This window comes from Mercenaria mercenaria, chromosome 11, assembly GCF_021730395.1.
Source record: "Mercenaria mercenaria strain notata chromosome 11, MADL_Memer_1, whole genome shotgun sequence".
Taxonomy (NCBI): Eukaryota; Metazoa; Mollusca; class Bivalvia; order Venerida; family Veneridae; genus Mercenaria; species Mercenaria mercenaria.
The window spans coordinates 55,863,552-55,880,342 of record NC_069371.1 but is presented as its reverse complement, the minus strand read 5'-3'; the positions used below and the strand labels follow the sequence as shown (position 1 = coordinate 55,880,342).

At 35.2% G+C, this 16,791-nt stretch overlaps 1 long non-coding RNA gene across 1 annotated transcript; it reads left to right on the top strand.

Annotated features, from left to right (window-relative positions):
- The first annotated feature begins 951 nt into the window (after positions 1-951).
- On the top strand, positions 952-5,390 carry LOC128546593 (uncharacterized). Its single transcript, XR_008366053.1, has 3 exons — positions 952-1,365; positions 4,038-4,179; positions 5,112-5,390. It is a non-coding gene; the product is annotated as an uncharacterized LOC128546593 (long non-coding RNA).
- Positions 5,391-16,791: the final 11,401 nt, after the last annotated feature.

The window sequence follows — 16,791 nt, the reverse complement described above, 5'->3', positions numbered from 1 at the left end:
GCACAGTTGATTGACAATGTCTGGGGATGCCAGACATGTTTATTTACATAACATGTATTTTTAGTATAAACATGTGATCAAATAATAAATCAGAAATATCAAATTACTATTTAGTAAAATACATGTTATCAGACAAATGACACAAAGTTGGACAACAAAAACCACCATACTGTCCAACCAAAGAAGGAACGAGAAACAGAAATAAACGCCATGATAGAAAACAAAAACACATTACTTGCTCCGTGGTGCCGGATAATAATATATAAATACTCCATGTAATGCAAAATGTTTGTTGTCGCTATACACGCTTTATTAGTGCCATGTGTTGTAAACTTTCACTCTAAATGCATTCTAGTGAAGGAATTGACCAGACGCCGGCTGTCAATCAAACCAATAAATCGATAAGCGATCAACCAATCAATGCGCTTGATTCGACGCACACCTCCAGATGGTGTTAATGTAAATATTACCCTCCGACATTGCGATCTCGACAGCGATAAAAATAACTGATAAATTCGTTTTGAAAATGATTATATATACAAGTAAAACTTATAAGAAATGGTAAAAAGATGTCAGTGGGGACTTTGCAAGTCCGATAGTCGCTTCCCAGAACGCCTAGATTATTCCTTTTCCAAAACCTAAGTAAAGTTTTGAGAAGTATCTTCGCTGGATTAAGACTTGTGGACGTCCTCACAGACAATTGAAAGTGGATAAAATCGACGGAAACTACCACATATTTGTATATACAATGGTATTAATATATCTAGCTTTCACTTAAGGTGTCACCCCGGTATAGAAGTACTTCCGGGTCGTTGTATCCTAGAAAGTAGTTCTTTGAAATTTTGAAGTTCCCAATTTAACGCTATCCCTACTTTGACATGTTATATTCCAAATGTATTTATTGATACTGTGTACATTTTTTGTCATTTCTGATGTCTTTAACAGTTGTTTTATGTGTGTTTTTCAGGATAACATTTCTGTGCGGAAGGATTAAAAAACTACACCAGACTGGTGGCCATGACAGATGTCAGTGGGAAATTTAAACATGGACTAGATACTTTGATGTGTAGCAAAAAAGTTCATCGTTGATGGCGGTGTTTTTCTGTGATATATTGACTGGGATAGTATTACTCTTCAGAAATACAGAGCTGTCAATGCTGCAATTTTGTTGTGAAATTCACAATCCATGTCCAAAAGTGCTTGTTTTACTATACAGCAAAGAAGGAGAAATTGTACCGGGCCGACACCTATATGGCAAATTCAGAAAGTGGAATATCTCAGCAACCATAGGGTTTACAGTCATGAAACTTCACACACTAGTAGCTGATAACAATACAAATCAGTGGCTAAAAGGATATTTCCAAGGTTTGTGAAATTTTAATTTTATTCAAATTTTAAAAATTCAGTAGTTGAATTTTCTTTGAAATTTGAGTAATAGTTGTCTCCTCTTGATTTGTCAGTCTTCTACTATAGTGCAAAGACATTGAACAAGCAGGAAGCTTTAAAAAGGCTATATAAAAAGAAGACACATAGTTTTTCACTTTAATTTTAAGAAAAAAATATAAATTTAAATTTCTTAAATTTTTAAAAAAAATTTCTATTTCGCATAGCGTCTCTTTTCCGAAGAATTTATAAGTGTATATATGTGAACATGTTACATAGTGCCGCAGTAGACCATGGATGAACAGTGTCGTATGTGTGGAAGCTGTACATTTTGGACCGGATGGGTTTATAAATGAGGCTATAGTCGGTTTCGTAACAGGAGTCGGAGAGACTGATTCCTTGTCGGGCCTGGATCTCGAACCGGTCACGGTGTTATTACACTGATGTTAAAGCCAGTCAGCAGGCGTCTCATATATGATATACAGTAAACCTCGCTTATAAGGAACAGCTTGGGGCTTCTAAAAATTGTTCCTTATAACCGAGGTTCCTTATATCCGTATAGCGAACTAATTCCTTGTAACCGAGGTTTGTATAACGAACACAATTTGTATAGCGAACACAATTTGACTTACGTTTGAAAAGGGCTCCGGGTCGACCATGAATCTTTATGTGAGAAATGTGAGTACCGGTCCTTTCCTAGTGAGATGGTATGGTAAACTGACTGCGTGTATATGACTGAAATAGTGTTGAAACACGGCGTTTAAACCTAAACTAAGCTAAAATGTACGTCGGTAAGAATGACGTGATTTTTGTTTATTTTTTGTCGGCTATTTCTATCTTCTTGTTTTAGGAGAGCACTACATTATGATTATAAGATATGTTGCAGCCCTTACCTTGCTCGGCAGCATGTTATTTGAAAAGGCATCAATACTAATATAAAATAAATGTTCAAATAATTAATACAAAATGATGAATATGACTATTAATTAAATTTAAAAGTAGGGTGTTTATGACATATAGTGCATTACGACTAGACAACGGCGCATACATACGGACTAAAGTGCAAATTATACCTATAGTTTTGCTATTGTCCATTTTAGCACCTGTTACAATTTTTACAATTGAAATTTGGTAAACTGGACTGTTTGTCATTGTTAATCACGCGTAATTAACACATTTATTTAGGCTAGTATGACACGACCGTGTCCACGACTGATTTTCGTTCACTATTGATAGCATAAAATACCTAATACATGTAGCCCTCAAACATATTCTCAAGTAAATATAAGTTAATGATGATATTATTTATTTTCTTTTTATCATATCCGTGAAATAACAAACTAAAGATCATAGAAATGAAATAATATGTGTTTATTCATGTGCATAAAAAGCGCGTGACAAGTCTGACGTCACCAGCGATTCTCCTGTTTATTTCCAGTTTTCATTAATTTTTATTCTTTATGTCTGTTCTCTATAACCGAGGGGTTTTCCATTGAATTCTGTACTTTGAGACTGAGAAAAGTGTTCCTTATAACCGAGTGTTCCTTATAACCGAGTTCCCTATAACCGAGGATTTTTACATTGAATAAAGAAGGAATTAGATCGGGGAATTGAGAAATGTTCCTTATAACCGAGTGTTCCTTATATGCGAGTTCCTTATAAGTGAGATTTACTGTAAAGAAATTGCGTGAATGTTCGTTCCCTTGCGTATGAGACGCATAACTAATATTACACGAAATAATTATTTTTCTCATTTCAGTCAAATCCAATGTGCTACCAGCATTTTGGCATTGAAGGACATTGCTTACCGGTGTGCCGAGTGCATTTGTCGGCATTATTAATGTATAACAAGTTTTCTTTACACTGACAGAACATTGGTTGTATTACACAGGGAATTACATGGAGGTTGCTTCAGTGTGATAAAATAGTTGTTGTTGTTGTTGTTGTTTGTGTATTATTTTATTTATTCATTTGTTTTTTCAGTTTAGAACATATTCCGAGCTTTCAGCTTCAGCCGCATCAGGCCGTCGTCAGATACATTCTGCCTTGAATGGGATGCTTCTATTCTGATTTGCTTTTCAGGTTTACAACGCAGGTCTGTGTTACTAAGAAAATATTTAACGGGCTGATTTCCTGGGTCGGCCTCGTGCAGTTTCCTTAATATGTGTTTGTCCTGGTACCGACTGGAAACACAACTTGACGGTATTTGTATTTCAGTTTTGCTCGATTCATTCTACTTCATCTTTAGATAGGACTTTTCCTGTTGGGACTTTTATTCATGTTTTTCTGTATGTTGTTTTTTCATAGCATTTATGTATTTCAATTCTTTTAAATGTGCATTTCAGATACTTTGTTGTCTGTGCTGAAAGAGGTTGTTGGTAATAGTTTTTTTAATATTCTTTTTCACTGTTTCAGCTAACATATATGTAGACAATTATTCAGTTGCAGTGTTTTAATGACAGACTTCCTGTAAAGTTCCTGAACCAGTTGATATCAGAATGATAAAGAAATGATAGATGGTACCAATCTGTGAATATTTATGTCATTTTTTTCTATAGGTGTTCCTGATCACACTTAGAACTATTACACACACACTCAGCTGTTTCTCAAGAAAGGCCGACACCGGTTCACAATCTTTCTTTTGTCATTTGCAGGCGATGAATTCCATATGTCAGAAGGAAATTTAGAATCGTACAACCAGTCAGCAGCTACCCATAAACCAGACCAATTTATTAAGTCGAGCGGGCAGAAGCTGTGATTCCCAGTGTAACACCGCAGAATGACGGCTAGTTTTCGGTAAGCGATTTACATGTTCCACCGGTGCATTGCCCTCTGGTCCTAATGTCTTTAGTCAGAACTGTAGCCTAAAATGTCAGTAACTGCTTGACAGTTTCAGGGGTACCCTGAGCTGTGTCTGGCTCCAGTTGGAGTTCTTGACGTTCCGCACTTGCCTGCTTCCAAGATGGCGCGGATCGGCTTTGCAAATTTGGTGTTTCAGGCATTGTTCGGCTTAGCCGAAGAAATAATTCATTTTAAGATAGGCTGTGATGTATTGATCTGTTTTACTTCCAGTAATTGTCATAAATATAATCACATATTGGTCTTTGCTTGTGGGTTTTGGTCTTTCAATCATTAAAAGTTTCATTTTTCTGCAATTGTAGTGGGTAAATTATGCATTTTTTACTAAAAATTGCATATTTTTAAAGTAAAATACTCATTTTGATACATCATTTTCAAAATAAATAAGCTTAAAGTTACATAAACATACTATAAGCATTAACTAGTGATATTACAGTTGATTTCATGAAAATCTGATTGAAATTTTCAGAAGGAAGGCAAATTTTGTAATGTGCCTTTTTTCTTCAAAATTCCTGTTTCCGAGCCAATTTATCCGCAAAGTAGGTCTAATGTTTGAAATGTTTCTGCGGGACAAAATTTTCTTAGCGATGACAATGTCTTGTGTAACTTTTCTCGCAAAACCCTAAGTTACAAGATTTTATGGGAAAAATTTAGCTAAATTAAAAATTTGATAAGATTTAGGTGTCACCCCAGTATAGAAGTACTTCCGGGTCGTTGTATCCTAGAAAGTAGTTCTTTGAAATTTTGAAGTTCCCAATTTAACGCTATCCTTACTTTGACATGTTATATTCCAAATGTATTTATTGATACTGTGTACATTTTTTGTCATTTCTGATGTCTTTAACAGTTGTTTTATGTGTGTTTTTCAGGATTACATTTCTGTGCGGAAGGATTAAAAAACTACACCAGACTGGTGGCAATGACAGATGTCAGTGGGAAATTTAAACATGGACTAGATACTTTGATGTGTAGCAAAAAAGTTCATCGTTGATGGTGGTGTTTTTCTGTGATATATTGACTGGGATAGTATTACTCTTCAGAAATACAGAGCTGTCAATGCTGCAATTTTGTTGTGAAATTCACAATCCATGTCCAAAAGTGCTTGTTTTACTATACAGCAAAGAAGGAGAAATTGTACCGGGCCGACACCTTAATTCACATTTGACCCGGGCGCCGTGCGATAAATTAGTCTAAATTTGGCACCGTAGGTGGCTACGAGCTACGGTGTATGTGTTCACATTAAATACGGGCATCGTGCCGTATCTTTTTTTCTTTTTTTTTTTCAATTTCAGTGCAGTTTTCTTGCAGTCACCGCAGGCTTCCAACGGAACTCTTACGTGCTGGAGATGACCAATATATATAACCATCTGAAAAATGTTATTCCATATAAAGGCCGCCGCACGGAAATGATGCGGCCGCTGTAGGGTGGCCGCGCGATGATTGCTCAATATCCAGGCGATTTCATTCGGTACTGCAGCAAGCAGGAACCTTGTGGCAGCTCTGCAAGTGCCGTGCGAAGGTCTCAGGTGTCTACAATCTCCGTACGATTTCTTTTAGGCACTTTGTCCATGGAATATCGTGCGTTGGCTGCACGATCAGCGCATGGCCTCCTAACGATGCCTGTGCGGAGATTGTGCAATGCCACCTACGACATGTCTACGGTCTACGGGCTTTCAATTAATTCTAATATGTATAACTTTCGCTAAATAAAGTCGTAGAGGCTGCGGGAGCCCGTACGAAATCGCACATCCAATCCCCCAACCCCTCCCCACCCCCACTGCTCCGCAGTCACACAGAAAGGAGGATACGGGCAGTCTACGGGTTCTGCAGACACATCGTAGGCCAAAGATAAACTAGGCATTGTTGGTTTATTTCTCAGCCATAGCACTTCTTATTGGGCATTTACATAACAAGAAACTGTGAAGAGAAAGTGCCAAAATGTTCAAGTAGCAAAAATATGAACTAAAAGTGCTATATTATTCGTGCCCAAACTTTTCAGTTTCCTCGATCAACATGTACGTGGAAAGACATCGGTGATGTGAATTCTTTTTAGGTTGAGGGAGAAGGGCTATTTATACCTAAAATGTAAATGTATCATTATCCTTCAATGCACTTTTTCCAGTTTTGCACATGGGGCATAAGTACTGATAGAGTACAAGTCGAGAAAATACTAAGAAAATATCAAACTGAATGATAAACCATGAAATATTTTTATAACAATAAAAACACGCATAAACTTGTCAGTGATTTATTAAAGAAGCAACACAAAATTTTCAACAATAAATATCATCAGTAATTGTCGTCGTGTAGCCTTCTTCCGTCTTCTTTTGTCTTCTGAATATACATGCTTTCTCAACTAATTCCGTCCCCGAATGTCGGAAAATCCCAAAACTATCAATGTAAGACTCCTAACAGTTAAAACGATACAATTCCAAATAAACAAAATATTCCAATTCTTTGTTTCCGACAGCGCTTCCTGAATTGAATTCAGGCCTATGCGGCCTAAAGCTATTTTATTGGTTGTGCAAAATGCGTTCCACCAGCGTACTATCGTACACAGGGATAAAGGAATTGTTATCTACATCTGGATCTAATTAACAGACCAGGCAGGCAGTGTATACACAGACCACTTGTATACATGTACACTGTCTATAAGCTCGCCACACAGTCAAACATAAACACATTTATATGCAATATAAATTATGATTTTCTAAAATACAATCTTGTCATTAAACAATTGTACGGAAAATCGTCACAATTTTCTTTAGCGGATTACTAATTAACTTGGAGGTAATTTGTGGTGTTTGTGTTTTGTGCAATTATATCATTGTCATTGTTTTTTTTTGTTTTTTTTTTGTTAAATAAAATGTCCTGTTTCATAAAGTACTCTCCATTTAGACGGAAGATTTGAAGAGTATGCCCGTTTTAACTTTCAGACGAATTTCAAGACCTGTTCAAAATTGAATGTTAAAATTTTACAGCAAAGTCATGTTTAGATCAATTTTCAAGATATGTAAAACTTGTCGAAAATTTCTACTGATAATATTATTTACGGGATCAATCACGCGCGCACTGTTAATGACATGCACTGATTTCTCGTGCTTCTACTGCACTGTTACGGTCGCTTACGCATAATCTGTAAGTTTAAATTTAATCTCTGACGATTGCGTAAGTGTGCCGACTCTGGCTCAGTGGTAAGAGCATTGGACTAGCATCCGAGCGACCCGGGTTCGGCACTTGAGATTTTTCGTCATAAAAGTTTCCGTGTAAACAACAGAAGTAGGACAGGTCTGGTAATTGTTATAGACCTTTTAAGTGGTCTTTAATGTGTTTATAGACCTTATCGAAACAATATAATTATAACAATATATTAATATAATCAAGTACTATCAGTTTAGTATATTATGGTTATTATAACAGAACCTTATTCTGCTATTGGCCAGTTTTTCAACTCTGGCACTAACGAAGGTTTAAACCAGTAATAGTTAAGTCGTCGCTAAACCTTGAATTCTAACTGATTTGTACAAAAAACTTGGCGCGTATATTTGCAAAGTATTAGCTTAGCCTCCGTCACTCACCATAAACCAGTTAATACATTCAGCGAAGCGTCTTACCGCTATTTTACATGTACATACAATATGACATTTGCCTTATGTTGTATCATATATATCTACCCATGAAAACATTTTATGCCCCCACCCCGCGGAATATGGCGGCTGTGAATATTGTGACTGGACCGTTCGTCTCGCTGTCAGTCACCTTGGATTCCAAATGATAACTTTAGAATGCTTTTACGTAGGAACCTAAAACTTAGTAGGCGGGTTGGTCGTGACCGGCATACGGTTCTTATTGATTTTGAGATCGGTTGCTCAAAGGTCAAGGTCACGTTGACCTTGAGCTGAAAATCAGTTTCCGATAAATGACTGAAGATTGCTTTTGCCTACAGTCGTCGATCTTCATAGGTTGATTGTCAGTGGTCAGAACATGAACCCCATTGTTTTTGGGGTCAGTAGTTCAAAGATATAGGTCACAGAAAAGTGGAGGTCCTTATTTTCTGAAAGAGTCTGTTCTGTAACAATACTCTTTAAAGCAATATTGTATATCACAACTATATTATTGTGCTAATACGTAACCATATGCATTTTTCTACAAATATTTCAAAGATACGTCAAAAATGCAATGTGAAGAAAATATATTCTAAAAATATTTAAAGCGCTGGTCATGACACTTCCGTGGTGTCCACACGTATATGTTTTTCAGCTTATCAAAGCTGATGAAAAATATTTAGTTAAGCTCTACAGAGGCTGACCAAATATCTCTATTCTCAACATTTTTCCAGTGACCTTTTGTTAAAAATGTTCATCTACATTTAAATATTCCGCCTCAGTATTTTCTTAAGCCACCCTACTCCCAGGTTTAAAATAACATTAGACCACGATAATCCGTAAATAGCCAATCACAAAGTAGACTTGTACCCGTCTATATTTCAGTAGTGTTGTATATATATCGGGGGACTATCAATGCAGGCTAGCTAACGCCGGAGTTAAATGACCTTGCAATATTCTCACCAGTTATCAATGGGATAAAAAAAAGATTGACTTGGAGGTAAATTCAGTTGACAACGTCTAAATATTAATATCGTAAAAATGACCCCATGTTATTGGATATCAATAAAAGGGTTCACATGACTGAAATACAAGACTGGAATAACTATACATATAAAAATCAAATTGAATTACAAGAAACTCCATATTTGTAGTGTAGAACCAACTGGGTAAATACGTAATTTACACATTCACTGAAACGTTTCCAACAGTTGTATTTTTTATGTTCCCTTGTTATAAAATAGACATGTCAGCACGATCCTTACATTTGCAAACAACTAGATCCAGTTGTTCGAAACTTTTAACAGGCGATTGAGCTAACGGTCGATTAACTTTATTAATATATTTCGACAGTTTAGAAAACTTAGAAAAATAAATGTACTTGTTAAGGATTATAAACAATAAATCATCATTAAATACAGTAAAATTAAAACATTATACTAGTGTTTCCCACCCACCAAGACAAGTATCTTGAATAGAAATTTAACAGGCGGTTAGTTTAACAGCTTAATGCAGGGGTCGTGGGTTCGAGCCCCATTGGGGTCACGACCATGACTTCTCACATGACCCTTGTACTGGTTTTCACAGGAAGCGGACTCGGGAGTGGTTCCAATACGCTTGAAGCTTTCATCACAATCGAGCTAAAACAAATTAGTATAAACTAAGCTAAACTAACAGCCTGTTAAAGTTTCGAACAACTGGGCCATGCTAGAAAGTGGAACTACATCATTCTTACAAGAAAGGCACGATATAGTAAAACGTGTTCGTAGTCCTACGAGCATCTACGCACTAACTATAACCTGATAAACAAAAAGAATAAATAAATAAATAAATAAATACATTAATTAATATTAATTAATTAATTAATTAATTAACACCGACACTGGTTCCTGGTTTTATAAGAACAAAAAATGAATATAACCATAATTATTGTCACTATACCGATTGATGAAAAGTGATATCTAATAGAATCTGATAATTTGTATGTGATTATATATATTAACAGTAAGCACTAGTCCATACTTAAAATACCAGATTACTTAAACAACAGTATTTTTTTATCCAACATGTTTACCTCCGATTTGCTATTAGCCTTTTTTGTAGTTTCGGAACCTGGCTATCTTCTTGAATCAACGTATCTGTCATCGTCTTTCGCCAATATGCAAACTCCTCACCAAAAAAACGAATTGTTCAGCAGTTCAATTTTGAGTATTTTTAAGAAATCCATATTTAACTGTTTTGCATTTGCGATTGCAAATGATTCAAAAGTGTTAATGAATAAATCCGGTATTTGAGTAAAACTGAATTTATACAAAATAACCTGCATTCTTTCATATGCCCTACTGACAAATAAGCGCTAACGGTACAAAGATAATATCACTCTTATAAAAACACGTTAATCCTAATTTCTATAGAACGCGTGCGACAATTTTCAATAATTGCAGTTTTTATGTCACGTGGTCTAAGTGGGACAGAAAGATAATTCATTGCTGACGTCGTTTAATACGAAGTTTAACTTTTCTCGTGCGATATTCACGTGCTTTCTAAGTCGTTGTAAACATATATGACACGGCTTTAAACCCCACCACGACCTGGTGACCTACTTTTTTCACCCACAAAATCTTCATGAAAATCATTCTTATAACAGAGGTAGAGTCAGTGTACCTGGTTTCGCACACTTTTTACACACTTCTTGAAATAAACTGAAATATGTGGAAGCAATTTATTATTTTGCATTTTCAGGCAGAAGAATAGATACATGGCTCTTTATTTATGCACTAGGTTATTCTTCATGTGATAACTGCTCACCACTGTTAGCTCTCCAATATAGCCAGAAAATGACCCATTATTCGGACATATTTGTACCCGGTTTCGCACACCGTGACTAAAAATTCTCTAATTCTTTGTACAGTACGGATATTGGTTGAATCGAAATTGCACAACACTGATACTTCTGTAGAAATTGTATTTTTAGCTGTCATTATCATAATGATGTCGCTATACCATGCACAAGCGAGGTACCCTCAGTGGTGTCTAATTTTATGCTGTCTGGGTGATACTTTTACTACACTTTTATATATCTTTGTCTTTTATCAGGATGCCAGCTTGTCGTTTAGAAAACTATAGGAACATTCAAAAGGAGACCTGGTCCCTTGATTTCACCAGTTTAAATTTCTCTTGGCAAGTATTTCATTACAAGAAACGGAAAATTCTTTGGTGTGCGAAACCGTGAACTGTGCGAAACCGAGTACACTTACTCTAATATACAGCTATACTACAAGTTTTCAGGCGGACAATTCAGGCCCTTCCTAAATAAATGTGTTTTCACAACTTCATCTGCAAACTTATTCAGTCAATCTCTTTTCAGCATAGTTTTAAGAACATACATGAATAACTATCTTACACTGTAGAAACAAAATGTGATTGAAATTTTACTACATACACTGATTTCTGTACATACTGCTACATTAATTCAATAAAATGTTAAGACGTTTCAAAGATAAAAGTTAGACATTTTTTAAAGAAAAATATAGTAGACGCAACTTGACCGCGATGGTTGACCTAAGGCTGATTATTCATATCGGTTATTTCATTATAGAAATCAAGGGTGTTTAGGGTAGCCGTGTATATTTATGTGGAATTAGTTTGTATACAGTGCAGTATCAAAGTATATATACTTTCATTTGATCAATTAAAACTTTCCAATATACTAATTTATATTTACACAAAATTATATTTCCTTTTTCTCGTGCAGCTCGTGTTTTACGTACACTCCTTTTCAATAATAGGTTGTGCCTTATTATGTATTATAATGCAAAGGTCAACCATCGGGGTCAAGTTGCGTTCACTATACCCGCGACCACAATTTGGTAAACGCTTACAGGTATTGGCAAATACATACAAGGAATCTTTGGAAAAGGGTATTTATCTCAGAATATATACATCTCAGAAACTTGGAAACGAAATAAAAAAGAACAGACAATGATAGTTGGTGTCGAGTGGTTAAAAAAGCATGATTGGAATCACTAGCCCCTCGTCTTCTAACATCAAAAGGCTGCAAAGTCGCCGAATGACCTATAGATGAGTCGGTACGACGTGAAACCCAACACATTTGGCGGCAGGATTTACATTTGAGGAATGCCTTTTTTAACAACAAAAGTTCAAATGTTGTTGCATGCCATTATTATTCAATTGCAGACGAACATAAAGAATGTTTAAAAGGTCTACGAACTTATTATTGTTGACAATTACTACTCGTAACACCAACAATTGTATTTTTAGAAGTTAGCATTAAAACGAATGAAGTCATTACAGTCATGTTAAATGTCTTTTAAGTATGCGACATATGTAATATGTTACATTTTAGTCTATGTTTATTATTAGTAATAGAATAAGCAACAAACATTTATCTCTGATGTGCAAGGAATTAGTTTCGACAAAAGTAAGACTAAATGTTTGTATCAGTATAGTTTTTGCATTTATCAGTTTTAATACACGTTAATTGTGTCCATACTATCATTTAGTTTAATCAAAGTCAAGGACCTGACTGACGAGTTGTTGTAGTAGACACAATCAAGTTAAGGTGTACGGGAGCAATAATTGCTCAGAATGTTTAAGTATAGTAGGTTATTAAACTTTGCTCTATACAACACGGAGATACATTTGGACGAGTAATCTGCAGAAAGGTAATATTTGACAAGCTGATATATATTCACAGTACTGTAATGAACATTTTTGTTTCCTAAGCGAAGTAAAAAGAATAAAATAACTTAAACATGGATTAGTCATATAATGACGACATGCGGATACATTTAACGGTCAACAGCTTTATCATTGATTTAAAATGCATTTCTTTTTCATTTTATGAACCGTCTAATCGAAAGAATATATTGGACGGTCAAGGTATCCAATACTATTGGGTTATTTAACATTGTTCTGTACAATACGGAGATATATTTGGACGAGTACCCAGCTGAGAAAACCATACTGGACGAGCCGCTAGGATTTTTATTCTATATCTATTTTATTTTAGTTTAAATTAAAAATGATACACTGAATATTGTATTCTGCCTTTTCTGTATTCCCGGCTTGGTACGAGTGCAAATATATAATATGAAATAAGGCACTGCCTCAATCGGGAATCGATCCGACTTCAACTCATCCCATAACATTTGAAAAGAACTGTCTAATGACAGCAAGGAAGGACACAGTTTTTAATTCGATAGTAAATATCGCATTCTGTATATCGCATGTTACCGTAGATTTTCGTCGCTATGCGTAGGATCGATTCCCTATCAATTTAAAGGTAGATTTTGGAATAAAAACAACATTGTCCATATTGTATTGTATTACAGGTAATTTCCGCCTCTTGAATAGGCGCACCCTCCGGAGAGGTATATTTATTTACATGAACTGTGCTCCTAGGTGCTTTTATTTACAAGTGTATGGTGGCATATTTTGCATACGACAATCATAAAATTTTAAAGGGACTGGCCTCCAGATCGTTCGACAACAAATTTTTTTGTAGATATCTAAAAATAAATGCTATATTTCTTAAGAATCCTTTAAAACTTTATCACTGACACACTATATGTTACGGAAACACATGAGAATTTGCTGTTTTTACTACTTTTTACGATGAAAATCGAAAAGCGTTTGTAACGCTTTACTCCAGGTAAACTGTCTCAAATATAAAAGTCCTAATTAACTACTTCCGCTAATGCGCTATTGATTACGACGACTGGAAAATGTCTTTATTGCCGCGACGGTCCGGGGTTCGATTCCCAACGCGGTCATCTTTTTTTCTTGATTTGGAATTTTCAAGATAATTTAGAAACAAAAACTCATATTCTAATGTTCATAATATGACCAAACTTCAATTTGAAAGAAAGATTATTTTTAGCCAAATCTGGAAGTCAGTGCCTCAAAAAAAATTCGGGAAAAACCCCCCAAACTTTTCGCTAAAAATTGAATAAACTTTCGTGAATTTAGGAGAACGTTTGCGCGAAAATATTATGTAGTTATAGAGACTACAATTGTATATGTCAAAATAGTGGCTAGTATAATTCATTTTTCACGAAAACAAGCGTGGTTTCGCAAAAATTATTTTAATCATTTATTTATTATCGTATGCAGTAGTTGGCAAAATCATAAAGTTTTCTCACTTAGAACAAGAGTCTCTTTTCATGAAAGGTTTTTAAATGTTCACGAAAACTATACGATTTTTCGCGAAAACTATCTGCTTAAGTGGACGCAGAAATATGTCACCATACAAGTGCTGAGTTGTTGAGTTGTTGAGTTTGGTTCGGACAGAGTGATGACAATATACCTATCTCTAGCAAAGCGGAAAAATCAGTGTTCAGTCATATACTTTATGCTTATGTCAGGATTAATTAAGAATTGTGGAGCCGATCTTTATGCATTGAACATAGGGGTTACTGTCTTAGGGTGGAGGAACGATTGAAAAAATGAGGAGGCGAAAAACGGGCCTTTTATAGTTTTAGCACAGCTCCGCATACGACAACGGTACGTGAATGGTACGTGACGTACGTGGAGATATCTACTATCCAATCGAAAACGATGTTACATAAAACGTAAGGTGACATCGGAGCAACCGGAAGTAAAAAAAATATCGCGGAGCGAAAGACCGATATTAGCTATGTATTTCTCGCATATCTTTCTAAATAACAATATTCCAAGCGAATCACCGATATATTTTGATCAAGAACAGGTAGGGCTATCGATTATTAGGTTTTAGGTCTGACAAACTACGCGCGTCGAAATCGTTAATGTAACTTCTGGGTCTACGCGATAAAAAAATATACATGTACAAGTTTCAGGTCACTAATCGTGTTTAGATCAGCTAGGCGGCCTAACAATATATCCATATTTGTACTGATGTGCAAGACGTTGCGGTTCGGACAAGTTATGTTGACGCTAATTAGGCACAAGGAAAAAACGTATTCTTCCATAAAATTCGAAGTCAGACGCTCTGTGCAAGTGCCAGAAGTACACATTTAAATTCGAAAGTATATATCTCATTCGGTATATTGCATGTTACCGTAGAGAGATCGATCCCCTATTATACAGAACAATGTTAGGCCCTAAATAACCTTTTTATTCTATATTTATTTAGTTCATTTAGAAATATACGTGATTCACTGAATGTTATATTTCTGAGTCTCAGTATTAAATAGATTCTATAGTGCAACTTCCCTACAACAGCGAGCAGCCGGACATAACCAAACTGGGTGTTGTAAGGAGGTGACATAGATAGATAGATAGATTCTTTTATTTCCTCCATTCTTGAAGAGCATAACATATATACAGGTAGACATATATCAGGAAATTTACATGTAAACATTTAAACATTATGTACATATTATACGTGAATATATATATCATTTTAGATACAAACAGCATTATATGCTTCAGTTAAGCATCAACTCTACAAACATAGTAACACAAATATGCATATTATACCATAATTAACATAAGAAAGTACAACCATCATAAACTATGCTAACATGGTATACTCTTTTCGTTAATGTAACTGCATGCATTAAAACTTAAGATTTCTCTATAATACGTGTATATTCAATGATAAGAGCCATATTTGACTAGGAAGTGCATAAAACAATGTCCACCATTTACCTATATTAAATAATACAAATTTTAAGGTACTACTTACTAGTGATGTAAGCATTATCGTATGATATTCCAGCAAAGGCTTGTCTTTTTCGAAAGAGAGATTAAAAGCAAGCCCCTAGTAACCATACTTAAAGACTGTGTAACTGGCTATATACTGTAATTTCCAAATAGAACAATCTTGTCGAAACTAAAACACAAGATGAACGAACGGAAACAACACGTATATGATATATCCTTACTTGCACTAATTATATAATCAAAAACGATTGAGAAATGGTAACAGTTCATGTAAAATTAGAGTCTTTGACACAACAAATGCAACGTTTAGGACAAACTGTTTCGAATATGCAAAATTAACGAGTATATAGTATAATAAATGCAAAGTTGAGAGCATATGGTATAATATGTGTGAGGTTAATGAGACACGATAGGCAGCATATGCAAAGTTACGGGTATACGAAATACAGTATATGCAAAATTAAGTGTACATGGTACAATCTATCAAATGTCAGCACAAAAAAAAAAAAAAAAAAAAAAAAAAAAAAAAAAAAATTCACCTTGTTTCATAAAAATCATCTGTACCTTAACATATACTGGTCAGATCAACACCTTCTGTAGAACTCTTGCAATTTGATAAATTTTTCAAACTGCATTTATTATTGTCTGTAGATAGTTGTATAAAGAACCACGATTGTTCATACGGGCTCATTCTAAACATTTGACTTAATGTATCTAAGTCGCAGGCTGAGATGACAGCATCCCAAAGGCAAGTATGTTGATTATGATTTTCATGACAGAAACATATTAAGTGAGTTATCAAGTCTTCACATAGCAGGCTGCATTTTTTACAACGCTGTAAAAAAGTCTTTGACGATCTTACACCGATTGTTTTAATAAGGAAAGTACACATGGACATAAGTTTAGGGTTAGTCCTAGCTATACACCACAGTATGCACGGATTTTCCAGGTCAATGACATTGTGTAACTCTGGTCTGATTGATACTAGATGTTCAGCAAGCAGTCTTTTCTCCTTTACAATGATAACTTTATATAATATTGACTTCCACGCGTACTTCGATGGAAAGAATCCTGACTCTACGAATTCCTGCAAAAACTTCACTAAATCGTATTTTTGAATAAGTCTGTATAAGTCTGGTATGAAACCGTATATCTGTTTGTCAAAATTCATAAACCTCGTTAACCTATGAACAAACACTCGTTTTGCAAGGTATCTACACGGCAAGCGACACAGTTGCCCGAAAAATTGGAGTTTTCTAAAGTTAATAAATGTTTC